Here is a 21,171-nt window from a genome sequence, read left to right as displayed (position 1 = left end):
GGTTTGATATTAAGGTTTTATCATGATAGACACCGATTTAACTGCGGTGACACACAACATGCCTTTATTTTAAAATTAAATAAACCTAGATTTATTTATTTAGAAAATACATCTAGATTGGCTACTAAAGTTACTAAAGTTTTTCATTCAAGAGCAGTGCATGATTTTCTGGCTTTCTGTTGTTGCTTGATTGACTCGGACACATTTTCATCATAGTTTTTGTCATTCAAAAAGAGTTTTAGTTCGTTATCGTCTCATTGTCGTCGGTGAAAAAAATTTCGTTGACGAAATGAACACTGCTTATTTTAGTACCTCTGAGATACTATGAACGTTTTTGATTATCTTTTTAATTAACACAATTAGATTTTATTTGTATATATGTTCTGCTTCCATATTAAAGTTTCAGTTATTTTGTTGTCTCTTTTGTCAATTTTATTACCTAATATTAATATTTATTTTATTTGTTTTTAATTAATTAATTAATTTTAATGCATTTTATTTTAATTTATTGTATTTATTTTAAATTTATTGATGTTTTTCTTTTATTTCTTTTATAAATGGTTTTAGTTTTAACTCTATACTATCATGTATGTATATATATATATAATATATATATTGTCTGCGCTCAGAAAACTGGACCGAATTGAGCTCTCTCTTGCGTCGTCAGATTTATCCATATGTCTGCTCTTCTCTTACTCCCAAATATTGACATTTTTGAACGTTTAATGCGACGTGCAGCCAAGTGTATGTTATCTTATGTGCTGCCGGTTCATATGTACTCATCTAATCTCCGAACCACGCAGCAGATTCGTTTTGTAATTGAATGAATCTCTTCTCAAATCGTCCCTCCCTGACATTTTTGTCGTTGATGAAAATGTTAATACATTTTCATCATAGTTTTTGTCATTCAAAAAGAGTTTTAGTTCGTTATCGTCTCATTGTCGTCGGTGAAAAAAATTTCGTTGACGAAATGAACACTGCTTATTTTAGTACCTCTGAGATACTATGAACGTTTTTGATTATCTTTTTAATTAACACAATTAGATTTTATTTGTATATATGTTCTGCTTCCATATTAAAGTTTCAGTTATTTTGTTGTCTCTTTTGTCAATTTTATTACCTAATATTAATATTTATTTTATTTGTTTTTAATTAATTAATTAATTTTAATGCATTTTATTTTAATTTATTGTATTTATTTTAAATTTATTGATGTTTTTCTTTTATTTCTTTTATAAATGGTTTTAGTTATTTTTATCTCTATACTATCATGTATATATATATATATATATATATATATATATATATATATATATAGTATAACAGTAGTATAACAGTAGTATATTTATAAATGAACATTCATCTAGATTAATAAATTCTGTAAATAATTTTGTCCATTCTTAATTCATGATACTTAATACTTTTATTTAGCAAGGACACATTAAATTGGTCAAAAGTGACAGTAAGGACATATATAACGCTACAAAATATTTCCATTTCAAATAAATCCTGAAAAATCACGGTTTCCGCAAAAATAGCTGTGAGCTGTGATGCATGCAGGGTTATAGAAAACTTGTCAAAGTCTCTGTTAGCATGATCTCGCTCTCCCCAGAGGAGAGAAACACTGGGTTTCCCCTCCTCGTTCTTCACGTTTACCTTTGTTCACTTTGTTGTGGAAATTTCCAAGAGGTCCAATTAAGCTTCCCCCTGAATCGTGGCATGTGCCATAACACATTTAAAGCTTTGATTTATATCAGTTCTTTCATCTTATCTCGTCACAAGCCCACCCTCCCCCCATCTCCTTACGCACATCAAACACTTCTACGTGTATTTTTGCCACTCCTTCCCCTATTCTTTACCTCGTGCTCTCTTTCGGCAGCATCACTTGGCCACTGAGGCTGGTTGCTGTGGCAACATCTCCCAACAGAGCTGGCTACCTTCCCTGTTACCGTAGCAACTGGTTCCCTGCAGGATTCCAAATGAGCCACTCCATCTCTCTCTCTCACTTTCTCTCTCTGCTTTCCATAATTGAACTGGAATATGCTTTCCTGGCTGCTTTATATTCAGTAGGTCAAATATATAGCCCAAAGAACTGCTAAATGAGCACAGAGCATTAGAGCCATTGATATTGTTTGTTTGAACGCTACATCGCTGCCACTTAAGATGCTTAGACACACATTTACATGTGACTGATGTCGCTTTGACACAATGGCTCATGACATAATTAAACAAGAGCGAGCAACCAAATCAGATAATGTCCAACAATCTCAGTGGTCTAAGTGGGTTTGGGGCATTTTACCCCGAATCTCCGCATCTCTAAATGCTTCATCATGTCCGATGCTTGGAATAAGGATCTTGCAGTTTTTCTTTTAAAGAGGGAATTACACTATTAAGTTATGGAGATTGGTTCAAACGGCCTCTGCCTGTTTTCTCTGAGAATGTGAAATATACAAGAGCTGCTTTATTGTCCCTACTGCAGGAATATATACAGTATATATATATATATATATATATATATATGTGTGTGTGTGTGTGTGTGTGTGTAGTTTCTTTCAAAAGTGTATATAAAACACAGCTTTAACCTTTCAATTTAATAATAATAAATTAACATTATTTATTGTATTATGCATGAACATGCACTAACAATGAACAATAGTATATTTAGAAATGAACATTCATCTAGATTAATACATTCTGTAAATAATTTGGTCCATTCTTAATTCATGATACCTAATGCATGCATACATACATATATATGTATGTAACTGAACCTTTAAACTCTCATTATATGTCAGCAGTTGTCTCATTTGACTGTTTTCATCTCGGCTGTTTACAGTTGTATTTGCAATCTTGTGTTTGTCCATATAGCTATTTTTTTAGGTTGAAGCCCTAACCTGAAATGATTCAGCCATGTACATCTTCCATCCACAATCACTGCAGTGTTTTTTTTGCAGGTTTACACCTACTGCAATCGGTCATCATCTGATCGATAACACACACATGTACCTCATGCAAAAAAGATCCAAAGGGGACAGCAATGTGAAGGCAGCAACCTGCAGCTGGCAAACCCAACAGATGTGCTAAGAGCAGTCGAAAAGAGAGCGAGAGAGTGAGGAAGAGATGAGAGCAGAGAAGAAACGAGGGCTTAATGAGGATGAAAGTGACATGCAAATGTGCTTTTAAGAGAGAGCACAAAAGCTCAAGGAAAAAGGTCTGTGACTCCTGTATTAGCTGACTGCACAGAAACATTATTAAAGGCAGAAGCCTTTGAAAGACCAGTGGGGACCGTTTCAAATGTTGCGGGACTGTATTAATGTTACACACGGTCGGTTGCTGCAACAAAACAGCCTTGAAGAAAAATAGCTTGAATCACAATAAGCCCCCATGTGGATTGGATTGTCCTTATGTAGAGAGAAGAAACAGGGAACAGACATGCATGTTTTTCGTGTTTGCGTGTGGTGAGGTGTTGACATTTGCAGCCTCTTTACAGGTGCTTCTCTTTAGGAAAGCCTTAAGAGCAATTCCATAAACAAATTATCTTTATTTCCACATCTTCTACAATCCATGTGTGTGTGTGTTTTTTTTTCTTCCCATTTTTCCTTTGTAAGATCAATCCAGTTCAACATAATTCATAAATTTTAGATTAAGAATGTACTTTTAAGATTTTTCAAATAATCTCCTCCTTTTTTTGATTGGTCTCCAAGTTTTAAAAGAGGTACTAAGTATGCAGGTGTTTTCGTTTGGCTTTTGATGAGAAAAGCATGTTTTTATTTATTTATTTACACATTTATGCATTTATTAATTTATTAATGCTTATATTTATGTTTATTAATACACATATTTATGTGTGTGTTTATGCAAATATTTGTTTATTTATTTATTTACTTTTCCCTCTAATCGTCCAATCCTAAGCATGGAATTCATCAGTAAAATTAAATATATATGTAAAATCAGTATTTATGTATGTATATATGTATGTATGCATGCATGCATAAATTTGCATACGTATTTATTTATTTTAATTCATATTTATTTAAATTCATGCATTTTATATATATATATATATATATATGTATGTGTGTCCTAGTACATCCCTACAACTTATTTTATTTTATTATATTTCTACTCCATCTATAGCACACCTGTACATACAATTTATTCTTTTTTTGTGGTTTAAAAAATTCCTTGTATGTGCAAACATACTTGGCAATAAAGCTCTTTCTGATTCTGATTCTGATATATGAACTGGTTAGATTACTTACAAATTGTAATCCGTTAATTCAAATTACGTGACAAAAATAGTAGTTAGTAGCGTAATCCATTACACATTTTAGGTAATGTAATCAGACTACTTTTTGATTACTTTTTGATTACTTTTGACCTAAGTTTGCATTTAATATATAAACTGCTAAAAGTCAAATCCTTGATTTTATATACTTGGCTGCTCAAACGGAGCATCGTTTTAAAGTCCCAAAGGTCGTGGTGGTAATAGAAGTGACGCAAACCAAAAAAGGCAGATAGGAGGTAAATGTTTGATTTCACTGATGAATTCTGTGCTTAGGATTGAATTATTATTCGGAGGAATAAGAGATCAGGATATTCCCCCAGCGACAATGAAAGTAATTCACTTGATGACTGTTATTTGGGCTTTCGTTTAACAAGCTGAATTTGATCAATTGGTCTTTATACATACACATTAGCCTTGATATACACACCTGCCTTCGAAAGAAAGGGAAAAATATCATCTTTATCCTTTCAAATCCAATTCTCATGCCATTTGCTGATCTGCAATAACCCACAAAGAAAAGCAAGCGATTCCAAAAGCAGGATTAGTGATTTCACAGTGGTTAGAACGCTGCGTCTTGCTGGCAAGCTTTCAGATGGCTTCAGATTTGCTCAGGCATAAGACACCGAACGAATGAAATGCATTAAATGAGTATAAGGAATAAATTGAACCATATGTGCAGTGGTGACAAGTGCCACAGACATCTCACGTCATGTTTCATTCTTTACATGCAAGGGCCAAGAAAATGACCTCACGACAGAAAGGTGATCGGTGATGTCAAGAGTAGTGTTATTGTGTAAATCCTTTGCAGTCATTGTCTGGAGAGATTATATCTTAGATTGGACTGGAATACACAAGACACAAAATGTTGTACCATGCAAATCCATTAAACCTTTTTATTTTGCACAATTAAATGTGATTGTGTGCCAAAACGTACAAGAAATGTGTTACATTAACTAATTTTAAATAACCAAATAATATTTTTTTGAGAAAATAAGCTATTTTTAAATGAAGAACATCCTAGTATTGTAGTGACAAGTTTGTTGTGGGTAAACACCACTAACATTTGCTTTAAAAAATTTAAAATGTAGTTTTATTTTTGGCATTTAAAACACCTTTTTGACACATTAGAGGACTGAAAATAATAGGAATACAAGAACAAAATAGGAAATGTTGCAACTTGAATTTGAACATGCTTCAGCTACGGAGTACAGTACTCTAAGGAACAGACCACAGGTCTTTGCGGTCTGTGTTTTTTAAAGTCCTTTCTGAACACTAAGAAATCTCATGCTGTACCTTTCAAAGTATTTGCATTATACAGTCTGAATGGTGTATGGTTGGTGGTGGAATACTGTGGTTTTAATATTGGTAATATTGGAAAATATTGTTGCTTTCTTTATGAAATAGTAATTGTTTGCCCTCAGTACAACAGTGACATGCTGTTTGTCATTCCTTTTGAGGAAAAAGTGGGCGAAATAGAAAGTGCAAACAACTTCCTGTGTTTAAACTAAGAACAGCAGGGGTTTCTCTGCCCACTTCTCATGTGACGAAGTTCAGTGATTCATTTCGTCAAAATAAAAAGTGTGGGAAGGATGAGACATAAATGGAATATAATGATTATGTGTATTTTGTATGATCTTTGGGTGTTGAATATGGTGTAAATAATACATATATTGTATGTATTATTTATCCATTTATTATAGTTTTTCATATATATTAATGTTGTGCTTGTAAGAATATTGCATATGATTTAATTTTTCAAATGCAACATCAAGATTATATGTAAATAATAATGAATTGTAATGGATATAATGCTCTAATGATAGAGGTTATTCCCATTGATTTATAACTCTTCTCATACAGTTTGTATTGCTAACATGAATGATGCCTCAAATTATGCAGCATGCAGCTTATTTATGAGAGGGGTGTTATTGCTTTTAGATTTGCTTTGCGGACCATAAAACAGTCAAAAAAATATTCCATAAACTTGCATTGAACTCGCAGCCACAGGCACCATAGCAGCTGCATAGCACACTCTAAAAACCACTCAGAACATCATGACAGCTAGTTTTGTACAGGTGTTTTCTTTTGGAAATGTCAAAATCTAATTCTAACGGTCAGGCTTTCTGTCGTTTCGAGGTCATAAAGTCCTAGTTAAGATTTCACACAGTTCCCACCAGAATCTTGCCTTTGTTCTGTGCTTTTTGGGCCACGCCAGACTTAGCTGCAGTTGTCGTATGAATGACGCTTGATTTGTTTTTTGTTTTTTTTTTGAGAGAGAGAGAGAGAGAGAGAGAGAGAGAGAGCTAGCAGGACATTGTGTGTTCATCAGAAAGACCCCAAAAACAGGCCAAGAGCCGTCATCTATGAACCGTTCCTCGAGCTGAATGGAAGTAATTGAATTTAGAATATGAAAAAGCCTCTTTGTCTGTTAAAAAAAGATTGCTTGATGTCGTCCTTGATGTTCTCGCAATTAAGCTATAAAAAGGAAGCAGCCCACTTTCGAGGGGGAATGGACAAAAAAGCTTTAATGATGGCGAGGAACAGAACGGCGGGTGACAGCAACAAAGAAAAAACAGAGTTTGACAGGAGATTGTTGAAAGTGGAATGTTTAGTCGTACATCACTTTCTGAGTCAGACACATATATCAGTCCAGTACACTGCGCCAATGGCTCAATGCAGAGAAACAAGATTTTCCCTGCTGGTCTTGTAGATTGTTTGTATATTAGAAGCGTGCTCGGTTATTTAAGGTCTGGTGAATGTGTTTGTGTGGTTTGACAGTGACTCACCTCTCGCTGCTGGTGCCCATCTGGACTAATGTGGGTGTGTACTGTGTAGAAACCTCTCAGACCAGTAGGGCTATTCTCGTGGTTTAGCTCACAGGCTACGTGGGAGATCTCCGGCTATGCATCATGGCTTCTTCTTCACTAAACTTTGACACAGGACATGGACATTACGACTTTACGGCCCACAAATGCACAGTAATTCAATGAGTAAAGTAAACTTTTCGGTTATGACTACTTCATCTGCTTTATTTATTGTTATTGGTTTTTATTATCTAATAGCGGTACTTTTAAGGACATGAAAAATTCTGTTGATAATTACTCACTCTCATGTAGTTCGAAGTCTGTATGACATTCTTTCTATCCGTAGAACACAAAAGAAGATTGTTTGAAAAATATCTCAAGGGCACTATTCAGTGAAAGTCACGTCAGTGGAGTCAAAACAGTTAAACATTCTTTAAAATATCTTCTTTTGTGTTCTGCAGAAGGAAGGATATAAAGTTTTGTTTTATTGTTGCTTTATATAACAATTGTTTGGCTTTCTTTTTTTATCGCCATTATACAGGCTAATTCGTTGGCTTAGTTCACCCGAGCATGAAAATGGTCATCATTTGTTAAAGGGATAGTTCACCAAAAATTTAAATAACCCTATGATTTACTTACCCTCAAGCCATCCTAGGTGTATATGGCTTTCTTCTTTCAGAGGAATACAATCAGAGTTATATTAAAAAATGTCTTGGCTCTTCCAAGCTTTATAGTGGCAGTGAATGGGGGTCGAGATTTTGAAGCCCAAAAAAGTGCTTCCATCCATCATAAAAAGTGCTCCACACGGCTCTGGGGGCGAATAAAGGCCTTCTGAAGTGAAGCAATGCCTTTGTGTAAGACAAATATCCATATTTAAAACTTTATAAACCGTAATCTCTCCTCTGCTAACCGTCGTATGCACATTCATGAGAGTGGCGTTCCAGCGGCTGACGTAGGATGCAGTGTTGGGGAAAGTTACTTTTAAAAGTAATGCATTACAATATTGCATTACTCCATAAAAAAAGTAACTAATTACGTTACTTAGTTACTTTTTATGGAAAGTAATGCATTACGTTACTTTTGCGTTACTTTTTAAATCTTTTAAAATAAAAAAGTTCTATTTTTGGCAAATATAAAAGCCTTTTCACACCAAAAGTGAAATGAATAAGCCTCAGGCTGAAGGGAAAGTAAATTTACGTCCGTACAGTAGAATGCAGAAGAAGAAATTTCAACACGAGCAATAAAAAAAGACACACAAATGTTTGTCTAGAGTAAGTTTTGCTTATTAGTACGGTTGAACTGGATCATCGAAGGTCAGAAGCAAAGACATAATAGAATGGAATAATTCTATTAATAGTTATATTATATTAATAGTTATTATATTAATAGTTAATAGAATGGCATTAAATACATAAAGGATATTTGTGTTGTTTAACATTTAATTATTGCAGGTTTGCGTCATATTCTGAGTTGCATTATTTTTATTCATTTTGAGGAATACTGAATCTGTGTTTTTTTTTTTTTTTGTGAGTGAGATGAATTAATGCATATTCATATTTATTTTAGAACTACAGTAATATCTTCTGATTTCTCTCATCATGGGGACAGGAGAGCTGTCTATCAATAAATTGGAAAAAAAGTAACTTGTGTTACTTATTTGAAAAAGTAACTCAGATATTCTCTTGTAAATTAAAAAGTAATGCGTTACTTTACTAGTTACTTAAAAAAAGTAATCTGATTACGTAAATCGCATTACTTGTAATGAGTTACCCCCAACACTGTTAGGATGTAGGCATAGCGTAAGCTGTGGTGAGGATATGCTATTTTCGCAAGAACCAAATTTTGTTTACAGCAAAGAAAAAACCAGTCTCCTTTTGGCTTATATCGAAATCCTGTCATTTCTCTTTACAAATCCTCATTTTGTACTTCTAATCTGTGACTAGTGTTTTGTTTTGCTCTCTGCACTGCACTGCCATGTTCATCACTTCTCACCGTAGCTACGTCTACGTTCTATGTCATACACTGGATGCCACTCTCTTGTGACAGTTATTGACGGTTTTCAATAAGCTTTTCCTTAAAGTGAATAACAGAAATGTACATTCTGCCATCATTTGCTGAACCTCATGTAATTTCAAATGTGTACTACTTTCTTTCTTTTGTTGTTGTTTTCACCCCAGCATTCTTCAGAATACCAGAATAAAGAAATCCATACAGGTTTGCAACATAATTTAAATTTTTATTTTAGTTTAGTTTATATGAGCTTAAGTCTTTTCATGACTTTCATTTGACATGCTGTTTGAAAGTACCACTATTATACAGGCTTAGAAGGGTTAGTTCACCCCAAATGAAAACTTCTGTTGTCATTTACGTACCTTCATGTCATTCCAAATATTGACTTTCTTTTTCTGTGTAAATTTTAGGAATTGTTTCAGCGTTTTGTTTTGTCTATACAATGAAAGTCTTTTCGGCTCAGGCCCCAGCGTTCTTCAAAAATGTCTTCTTGTGTTTCAAAGAAGAAATAAAGTCAAACAGATTTGGAATGAAATGAGGGTGAGTAACGGATGACACATTTTAATTCTGGGGTGACTGATCTCTTTAAAATATGGATGTCTTCAATTCTTAATAGAGAAGTAAGTGCGAGCGCACCCTAGTGCATCCAAATGTGTAGGGGTTTGGCTTCTCTAGTGTGTAAACCCTGTCCCAGAACAATCCCTGCAGGGGTCACCCATCATCTGCCATCTGCTCCTCATCAAGGCAGCTGGAGATCCAGCTCAACTAATCTGGACTGATGAGACCCTAAGCAGCGAGCATCCAGCTGCCATGTCAGTGCAGACACCATTGCCTTACAACCCATGCTTCACCCCAAGGCAAAACAAACAGATATGAGAATAAATGTCAAAAGTTGTGAAAAGATGTGGACCCTGGTGACCTACACAACCTGATCTCACTGGAAAATGTTATTATTTTACAAGATGACGATTTTGTGTGAATTCGTACAATATGAATCATACAAATTTGTATGATACCACAAGGGTTAGTTCACTCTAACATGAAAATTCTGTTTATTTGTTAATAAGAATAGATCTATTGATCTGTTTACTGTGATTTTGTTTCTTCCATGTCATACAAAAACGTATCAGTCGTAATCATAACTTTCAAACCCCTTAACATAACAATCACTGGTACATATATGGAAACATTTTCTGCCACAGAAAAAAACAATAGTAATAAAGATAGCTGCAACTTTTTATTTTGCATCTAACAATTCAGACTTTTCTTCTTGAGAGTTATATCTTGGTTAACATCTCTCATTTCTGAGTTTGAATCTTTAAATTCTAGCTTATCGTAGAATTGCGAGTTTATGTTTACAATTCGGACTTTTCTTCTCACAATTGCAAGTTATATCTTAGCTATTAACATCTTGCAATTCTGAGTTTATATCTTGCGATTCTGTTTTTTTTTTCTGCTATAGAAAAAAATCCAAAAGGTAATTGTGACTTATCTCGCAATTCTTTTCTGTGAGTTTTTTTCTCACAATTTAGAGTTTATATATCACATTTCAGACTTTTTTCTCCAAATTGCAAATGATATCTTAGTCAACATCTCACAACTCTGACTTAATATCTTCCAATTCTGTTTTTTACTGCCAATAAAAAATTCAAAAAGGTAATTGCGACTTGTTTACCTTTTCAGTTTATTTAAAATTCCAATATATACTGTTTTTTTTTTTTTTATCACAAAAAGGCCATACACTACTGTTGAAATTTTGGGGGGCATTAAGTTTATTTATATTTAATAATTATTTATGTATTTAGTAGTAAGGAAATTAAAACTTTTACTCAGCAAGAATCCATTAAATTGATCAAAAGGGAAAGTAAACACATTTATAATGTTACAAAATATTTTTATTTCAAATAAATGCTGTTTTGTTGAACTTTGTTTCTATTCATCCAAAAACCCTGAAAAATGAATTATGGTTTCCACAAAGATATCAAGCATCACCTCTGTTTTTAACACTGATAAGAAATTCTATTTTAAAATGAAATAAAATAAAATAAATTAAAATGGAATAATATTTCACAGTATTACTGATTTTACTGTATTTTTGATGGGGGAAAAATTTAGCTTTGGTGAGCATAAGATACTTCTTTCAAATAAATAAATACATATTTTACAGACCCCAAACCTTTGACCTATTCAAAATCTTAAAAACCACTGCAACTGGATCATTAAATCCAATTTGTGAACGAATTTTCCACACCAGTTTTGTGAACTGGATCAATCAGTTCCTCAAATGATGAGAGCAAAAACCAAAAACATTTATTCATAATGCAGACATTACTATTTACCACTAAGAGGTACAGGGCTGATTTTCAATTACTGATTACTTAAAGGGGTCATATGATGCGGCGGTTAATAAACAGAACTGCACACATCCCGCGGAAGAACATTCCAACCGGAGCTACTTCTCTACGTTTATGTCTATGGCAATTCACGCAGGTATGTGTTACTCCGCAGCGGTGACGACCCGACCAGGCTACAATAGTCCAAATATAAGTACTTATTATAAGTGTACCGTAGTGATTCGGAATAAGACAAAAACGCGGTTTGGAAGATGAATTCATGATGTACTCGCTCATTATACACATTTTGCAAATGTTGAACACTGAAAAAGTTACATAGTGCTGCTTTAAATAGTCTTTTTCTCATGCAAATGTATTGTATGATTTCAGAAGATTCATAATATAGCACATGAATCAAAAAAAAAAAAAATACTACTTTGAAGCTTGACAGCCCCAGACCCACTTTCATTTTAGACAAAAGAGGCTAGCAGATTCTTAAAACCTTTTGTGTTCCATGTAAGAAAGAACGAAAATCACACGGATGTGGGTTTGGAAAAACACAAGGCTGGAGTAAATAACTGTAATTTTTGGGTGAACTATTGCTTTAAGTTCTCTGCTTGAGGAGGTTCAACTGCAGTTAACCAAATGATGCATGTAAACACCATCTAATTGCAGATTCCCTTGAAGACAGCACCAACAACACGGCATTATTAGATACAAAAAGGAAGCAGGGATATGGGATCGGGTTTAATTTTTGCTCTGAGGCAAACGGGGAAATTAGCAAAAGATAATAATGAAAAAACATCAAAAGATGTATTTAAATGCTTTCCGGGAGTAAAGAAAACATTTTGCAGTATGGTAAAATAGCATTCACATGCCGCTCGCAGTGGAAGCGGCAGCATTTCATACAAAGTCTTGTTAAAAAGAAAATCCCATTGATGCAGATTCAGTCATTGTTTCATTTTAATAGACCACGGCATCTCGCAAATGTAATTAGATTACGTTCTGATCCGTTCCATTAAGTTCAGTTCAATTCAGTTCAAAAGCATATTATCCATTACCTTTAAAAACAGAAAATGATATTTGACTCATAATGCAAGTCACAAGCTCCATTGTAATGCTATTGAAAAGCTCCATTTGATTGCTGTTCGCTCTTGAACGCTAACATTCAGCAGTCGACGATTAAACCCTGTTAAACGGCCGTGACTACATTCACAAACAACACCGGTCCATTTAAAATGGATTTGCTCTCATTCACTGCTACTCCCTCTCCATCTGCACAATGGAAACTCAAGATTTTATCGCGCAAAAGGCCATGCGCTCACAGCTCGCGCTGTTCAAAACAGCGTGTGTATTTGTTTTTGGAGGGTTATGTTGTGATTGATTTTCCTTCACGTCAAAGTGAAGTGCAGCAAGCTGTATGTTCCCTACAGCTCATTGAGGCAGAGAGCGAGAGTTCGCCTGAGCCCAGTCAAACTCCTTAATTGGACAGTCAGAGCTGGGTGTATCCAGAGCGAGTTCAACATAGAGGAGGGAAGGCAAGCACAGACTGACATACACCCACACACGTACACTCGAATGTGTTTGATTTGGCTCAAGACTTGGAACCAATGACTTTAACCCAAACAAACTACACACACACTACACTTTTCCTAGTATGAAGAGTGTGAACTGACTAGTTAGACTACTTTGACATAAAAATACCTCTACACTATTATTAAAACGTTTGGGGTTTGTATGTTTTTTTCTTTTCTTGAAGAAAATTAATACTTTTATTTTGCAAAGATGCAGTAAGTTGATTAAAAGTGACAGTAAAGACATTTATGATGTTACAAAGGATTTCTATTTCATAAAAGCTGTTCTTTTGAGCTTTTTATTCATCAAAGACTCCTGAAAAGAATCAGTGTCACGGTTTCCACAAAAATATTAAGCAGCACAACTGTTTTCAACAATAAGTGTCATAAGAAATGTTTCTTCAGCCACAAATCAGTATATTAGAATGATTTCTGAAGCATCATGTGACACTGAACACTGCAGTAATGATGCTGAAAATTCAGCTTTGCATCACAGGACTAAATTGCATTTTAAAATATATTCAAATAGAAAATAGTTATTTAAATTGTAATAATTTATTTTTTATTTAAAAAAATAATAATCACATAGAGGCATATAAGTCTTAATGAGAATATAAGACTTCCTTCAAAAAGATTTTTAAAAAACCTTACCAACCCCAGAGTATTATGAGTAGTGTATATTATGACTGTTAAACTGTTAAAAATAGTGCTGTCAAACGATTAATCGCGATTAATCACATCCAAAATAAAACTTTTTGTTTACATAATATATATGTGTGTACTGTGTATATTTATTATGTATACATAAATACACACGCATGTATATATTTCAGAAAAACATGTTGTTTATATATTAAATATATATTTATATAATATAAATTATATGAATATAAATATATACATGTAAATACATGTACATATTTTAAAAATATATACTGTATGTATGTATATTTATACATACATAATAAATATACAAAGTACACACATATATAATATGTAAACAAAAACGTTTATTTTGGATGTGATTAATCGTGATTAATCGTTTGACAGCACTAGTTAAAAGCCAAACAAACATGTAACTAAATGTAATTTTTCAATTTGATTCCTCTTAGTCTGCTTTAAATAATGCACACCCTTCCTTACATCAAATTTATCTCTAGCTATGTTTTCATCATGTCTTCATCTTTTTATGCATATTTTTAAGTATCGCACCCGATAGAGTGATGGAAAAAAGTCCCTTAATTCACAAAAAAGTGAAAAAGAGTTAATGCGAATAATGGGACACAGAAACGCATTTGGCAAATTAATTCTTTAATGTACATCAAAAAAAGTCATGGGACTTAGCTGTTCGTCCTGAGGCGCAAGTAATTTATTAGATATGGGAATTATTATATATTCAGTGGCTCCTCCTGCTTTTCTTAGTGGTATTTAGTGCCAGTTTATCAGGAAGCTATGATTTTGTTATTTTTGACTCGTTGGATTAAAACGGTGCTTTATTTGCAAATGCTTTATGCGATATTCTAATTTTGCGCCAATATTAAATTTGCAACTTTGAATATAAACATATCTACCGACTGCTTAAAACAGCATCTGCAACCATTTTTAGTCCCATAATCAGACATATAACAGGGAAAACAGAATATGCAATAGAATAAAATAAAGCTTCAACCTTTCCTAAAAAGATTACCAATTAAATATTTTTGTTCTTTGGAATAACATTCACCAATAAATCACACCAGGAATGTGTATTAACAAAGTATATTGACCACCATCCTAAAACAAACATAAAACCGCCCCATATTCAATCCACCTTCCCCTGAGATTGTGTTCCAGCTGTTTGCAGCAGCATATGAAATATGGTCATTCAATAACAGTGTCCTGCTTTCTGATTAAATATTCCACACCAGTCGTTGTTCCTGGTCGTGGATGCAGGATGACATCATGCCTGGCGATGATGCAATCGTGCAGAGCTGCTGGGTAAGTGAAGAGAGAGAGGACGCTAGTTCATCATGTCACCTTTTAACAAGTCAACCTCATTTTAATCCATCAGACCACCCTGCAGTAAATACGGAGTGTATGGATTGAGTGCGTGACTCTGTGTGTGTGTGTGTGTGTGTGTGTGGATCCTCTGTTCATTAGAGATGCAGTCATCTCCATTTGTACCCGTGTGTGGTAGGATGAGTCCATACATCATGCGTCATTTTAGACATGTGACTGTCAGTTGAAAATAGTGGGCCACAGGTTTTTTTTTGATGTTCCTCGTAATAATGGTGCACTACTGAATCACGATCCCTCCACACCTCGAATGTAGAACAAAACATCAGTGGTTCATCTATATCAGCCACACGTCATATTGAATGCTAACGAAAATTAGGTTCTGAGGGATCAAAGTTAAGTCTGTTGAGGGCACTGGTGTAGAAACAATTTCACAAATAAATACAAAGAATCGGTAACACGTATTAACACATTAAACATGAAATTTTGAAGTAGAAAGACTGAAATCGTATTTTCTTCAGAAATCGTTGTTTTATTTACAACTTCGAAAAAGTTCACACACACTCACACACACACACACACACACACACACACACACATAAATTGAACACAATTAAATGTGATCTAGGATATAAAGTTTTCATTCGCAACAAATTAAATACTGCTTCTACAGTGACAAAGGTTCATCGCTATAAAACATGGAAATATAATTATACACACAAATCAATCAAAAGGTGAAAAAAAAGTGACAAAGCCCTCAGCTGCTGAAGGACCCAGGAGTTCAGCCAACTCTTAAAACTGAATATTACACAACAAGCTCTAGCTTGTCAGGAAGTGTCCCTGGAAACACTTCTTCCTTTGGCTCAGCAGCACAGTGGGCTTTTGCCGCAAATTTGGGGAATAAATAGAAACAAACATGCGCAAAGCTCTCGCATGCGCTTACACAAAAATGTCTTTCTGCAGGACAGATGGCCCTAATAGTGGGTGGCTGGCCAGCTCTCCGGCCCCCCTCCACCCTTTCTCTCTCTGGCTTTCTGCTGATCTCAACCCTCCACAATCTGTCTCCCTCTCCCTTCCTCTCCGTGTCGCTCTCCCTTGTCCACCCCCCACCCTAAGTAATACAGCCTCTACAAGATTTGGGTGCATTCATCATTGTAATCATGCTGATTAATTATTCAGTGCTCAGCCTCATTTGCCTGCCAGCCCTTGATTAGGAGAGCAGAGAGTCAGCTGGGTCCATGCTCTTGGATGTGGAGAAGCCTGATGAAAGAGGCCGGACAGTCTCGGTTCAGTCAGAGCAACAACCACTGTTAGATTCTGACGCTAATTGCATGCCCCATGCTAATTGCACGCTGTAATTAATGTTAATGAAAGGCAACGAGCTGTGGAGCCATCGATTCTCACACTTGGCTGGTGTGAAGGGTGGACAACACAGCAGGAAATGAGATGTTACGGGGGCAAACAGTTCAGTATCCCTTGCCAATTTCCAAACTGGTTTATGCTGGTTTAGTTGTTGGGTCAGCATAATCACATAGCAATTCAGAACTATTTTATGTTTTGGCGAATTGGTCCATAATTCGTATGAATTTGTATGTTCTCATTTGTATGATCTGCTTTCTATGGAAGCATGTAAATGGCCTTTAAAATGACCTTTATATCTCACAATTCTGACTTTTTTTCTGGCATTTCTGAAAAAAAATTGAGTTATGAGATATAAACTCAGAATTGTGAGATGTTAACTAAGATATGACTCACAATTCTGAGAACAAAAGTACAACTCGCTATTCTGTGAAAAAAAATGTCAGTGTTACAAAGATTTAAACTCAGAATTGCGCTCCACATTTCTGAAAAAAAATTGAGTTATGAGATATAAACTCAGAATTGTGAGATGTTAACTAAGATATGACTCACAATTCTGAGAACAAAAGTACAACTGTGTGACAAACTCGTTATTCTGTGAAAAAAAATGTCAGTGTTACAAAGATTTAAACTCAGAATTGCGCTCCATTCTGAGAAGAAAGGTCCAAATTGTGTGACATAAACTCGCAATTCTGTGAAAAAAAGGCAGTATTGCAAAAATAAAAACTCAACTATAAACTTTTCTCGCAATTCTGCAAAAAAAAAAGTCAGAATTGCAAGATATTAACTGATAAATGTGAGATGTTAACTAAGATATAACTCAAAATTCTGAGAACAAAAGTACGAATTGTGTGACAAACTCACAATTCTGTGAAAAAAAACGTCAGTATTGCAAAGATTTAAACTCAGAATTGCAAGATGTTAACTAGGCTATGTTTACACTAGTGCGTTTTCGTTTGAAAACAAATAACTTTTGCTATGTCGTTTACACTACTTCGCCATTTGCGACCCTCGAAAATGAAGACTTGAAAATGTCGCAGACCCCGTTTTAGTTTGAAAATCAAATTCCATATTCGCTCTGCATATCCTTGATGACCATGTAAACAATAACATCATGCTCATTGTTGTACCTGCATGAATGGTCATGTGACATGCATTTTCCAATGTGTAGCGTGGACGGAGATCGTTTCTGAAATGCAGGGGAAAAAGTTGTTTTAAAACGAAAACGCACTGGTGTAAACAAGGCCTAACTCTCCATTCTGAGAATTCCAACTTGCAAGATGTTAACTTGTGTTGATGTTAACTGAGATGTTAATGAAGATAAAATTTGCAAATTGCAAGATGTTAACTAGGCTATGTTTACACTAGTGCGTTTTCGTTTTAAAACAAATAACTTTTGCTATGTCATTTACACTACTTCGCCATTTGCGACCCTCGAAAATGAAGACTTTTGAAAATGTCGCAGACCCCGTTTTAGTTTGAAAATCAAATTCCATATTCGCTCTGCATATCCTTGATGACCATGTAAACAATAACATCATGCTCATTGCTGTACCTGCATGAATGGTCATGTGACATGCATTTTCCAATGTGTAGCGTGGACGGAGATCGTTTCTGAAATGCAGGGGAAAAAGTTGTTTTAAAACGAAAACGCACTGGTGTAAACAAGGCCTAACTCTCCATTCTGAGAATTCCAACTTGCAAGATGTTAACTTGTGTTGATGTTAACTGAGATGTTAATGAAGATAAAATTTGCAATTCGGAGAAAAAAACTGAAATGTGAGATTTAAGCATAATCCTTCTTCAACCTGGCGAGTGCTTCAAGACTGATGGCATCTGTCATCAACAAGCAAGATAAAAGGCTGCGTCTTAAATACCTTGTAGTGAATGAGAGCATGCGTTCATCTCTGTCATCCCCAATACAATAACGCTTGCGGATGCTTCTTTTATCTGAGGGAAAGAGTTGCTGCTTAGTGCATTTTTCTGCTTTGGATGGAGGACGTCAAGCATTGTGTAACCCAGCTCAGATTTTAGCAGACTGCGAGAATTAATCGTATGATACGCATCATGGAGTCATGCATATCTGCTGTTCCCAGAATGCGATCTGGCCTAAGCCTAAGCCTGAAAGACTTGGAATATAACAAGCCTCCTGTTTGTATGCTTGTGTGTGTGTGTGTGTGTGTGTGTGCATGTTTTAGATCAGACCTCGGGGCTCCTGATGCACTGATATCGATTGAAGGAGCAGGATTGTACAAAAGCTCTGGGTATTGATCTTCACCGTGTGTGTTTCTGAGTGTGTTTGTGCATATGGAACTAAGAGCTGGAGAGCGTGCAGGCAGGTTATCTTCTCAAATGTCCGGAAGTCTCCTATGTGGCTATGACCTTCCTCAAGTTAAAAAAAAATTATCTCATCCCATTATCTGAGCAGAGTTTCAGGAGATAGAGGTGCCGGTCCCGTACCATGCCTGGGTTCATCCTGTTTTAAACCACATCAGAGGTCCTAAAGAAAACTCTAACCATCTTGGCAGATAGAAATCAGTCCTAATTCCTCCAGGCATTGCTGTAATCCAGTGTGTGAGGTTTGCTGTAGATGCATGTGTTGTATGTCAGGGTATGTAAAAATTGTGTGTGTTTCAGGTCAGTGTAATGTAATCAAACAGCTACACAGAATCTACACAAATATTTAAAGGTGCAGTAGGAGATCTTGGAAAATGCTAACTTTAGCCTGATAGCACTGAAAGCGAACGTCCCACCCTCCCTGCAATCGCCGTCCAAAGCCACGCCCCCGAACGCATATACGCTCACAGACCAGAATACCAGAGACAGCATTACTACAATAGGCTACATCAAAAGTTGTAGTAATATGTAATGTTTAGTATTATATATATATATATATATATATAGTATTTATAATATAATTCATATATTTTCAATACATATGTATCTATATATTTCTCTCTATATATATGTGTGTGTGTGCATATCTATATATAGATATATTATATATATTATATTGTACTGCAAGAAAAATATTGTACTGTCGAAATTGGAAAAAAATATTATAATAAAATGGCTTCCAATATCGCACATTTTGTAATATTATAATATTTCATATTATTTTTTGAGGAAAATATTTTTTTCTCTGTAATCTGTGCTGAAACAGTGAAAAGTGTACTGATTCAGTTGAGTCAACTGAAAATCTGTTTTACTCAAAACTAAGAGCGACACCAGCAGATGTTCACTTGAGAACCGTTTCATGAGTAATCGACAGCTGAAATTCTTGACTTAGTGCAAGGTCATGACACCAGGGTTCAATCTGAGCGTTTAACACGCGCGTGTGTGTGTGTGTGTGTGTGTGTACTGCTAACGCTGCAGCGGCGGCTCTAACCGATTCGTCAAGCCTTCAAATTGGTGAGATTTTTTCATAATTTTTAATCCAACAGTCTCCTAATGGCATTTGCCTCTTATTCTCAGCTCTGCACTAATGCTGCTCTCTCTCTCTCCTGTGGGCTCTGTATATTTATTGTATATTTACGGCCCCGATTTATATATTTATTTCCTCATAAATTTTAATTAGGACTTCAAACGTTTTTGCATTGGCCAGCAGAGGCAGGGTTTTCCTTTGATCACGCTCACATTTCGCCTTTCTCTCTCTCTTTTCCCCCTCTTCTTCCCTGTGGGCATCTCCGCTCTAATTGGTTGCCTGAGTGCTGTGTGTCTGTCATTCGCTCTGTCGTTGAAGATTAAAGTACGCCGGGTTTCCAGTCTTTGCCAGGGTTGCCAGATTGGTGCCCTCGCTTGGCATGCCATTGAAACGCGGCGAGCTTTGGAGTGTAAAAAAACTCTGACAGGCTTTAAAAGCTGGTTTTTTTTGCTTTGATTGCGTCTTTCCGCCCACAAGTAAGAAGTCATGCAAGCTCGCAGCATCACTCCCCCTCAGAATCCACGGACTGACGCACACGGGATCTGTTATAATCACGTGTCACAGTGTGTTCTTCATTATTAGTCATTATTACAGTTCGCTTAGGATCACTCTTGACCACAGAACAGAACTGATCGAAATGACTAGTTCTGTGATGAAAATAAATTTCTTCTAGCTTGACTTGAAATCTTCAATGGTTTAATGATTTGTTTTGAATCAAAATGCATTTAGTTTTGGTGAAAAAAATAAGTTATTGTAACATGACACAAACAATGGAATACTTTAAATTAGATTTAATAAAAAAAAAATAATAATATTACAAATATATATTAATATATAATTATATAATTCTAATTTAATATTATTTTATTTTATACGATTTTAATATTGCACAATATATATTACAAATATATGTATTTGTATATATGAAAGTACATATAGTTTAATTCAGTTTAATTTAATATTATATTTTATTATTTAAATGTCTATTTATTTATGAATATTTAAATTATATTGTAAGATTTTAAATGTGTTTAATACACACACACACACACACACACACACACACACACACACACACACACACACTTTTATAAATCCATATTGTTTTTGAACAAACGCACTTACCCCCACTGGCTGTGTACTGCAGGCTGCCTCTCTTCCTGAAAGGGGACGTGGGTTTGCCTGAAGGCAGCTTAGAAGACATTTTGCCTTAATTCACCAGAGACGGACAAAACACTGGTTGATTAAGGCACGGAGGATTCCTTAGCGTGGGAAGAAAGAGAGAGGACACACTCGGTCTATTAGGGTTTTGATTGCAGTAAGGAGGATGTTCAGATGTGTGTGTGTGTGTGTGTGTGCTCTTCGGATGCTGCAGCGGGAGGAC

Source organism: Sinocyclocheilus anshuiensis, unplaced genomic scaffold (genome assembly GCF_001515605.1).
Source record: "Sinocyclocheilus anshuiensis isolate Anshui unplaced genomic scaffold, SAMN03320099.WGS_v1.1 scaffold758, whole genome shotgun sequence".
NCBI lineage: Eukaryota > Metazoa > Chordata > Actinopteri > Cypriniformes > Cyprinidae > Sinocyclocheilus > Sinocyclocheilus anshuiensis.
This window is presented reverse-complemented; position numbering follows the sequence as displayed.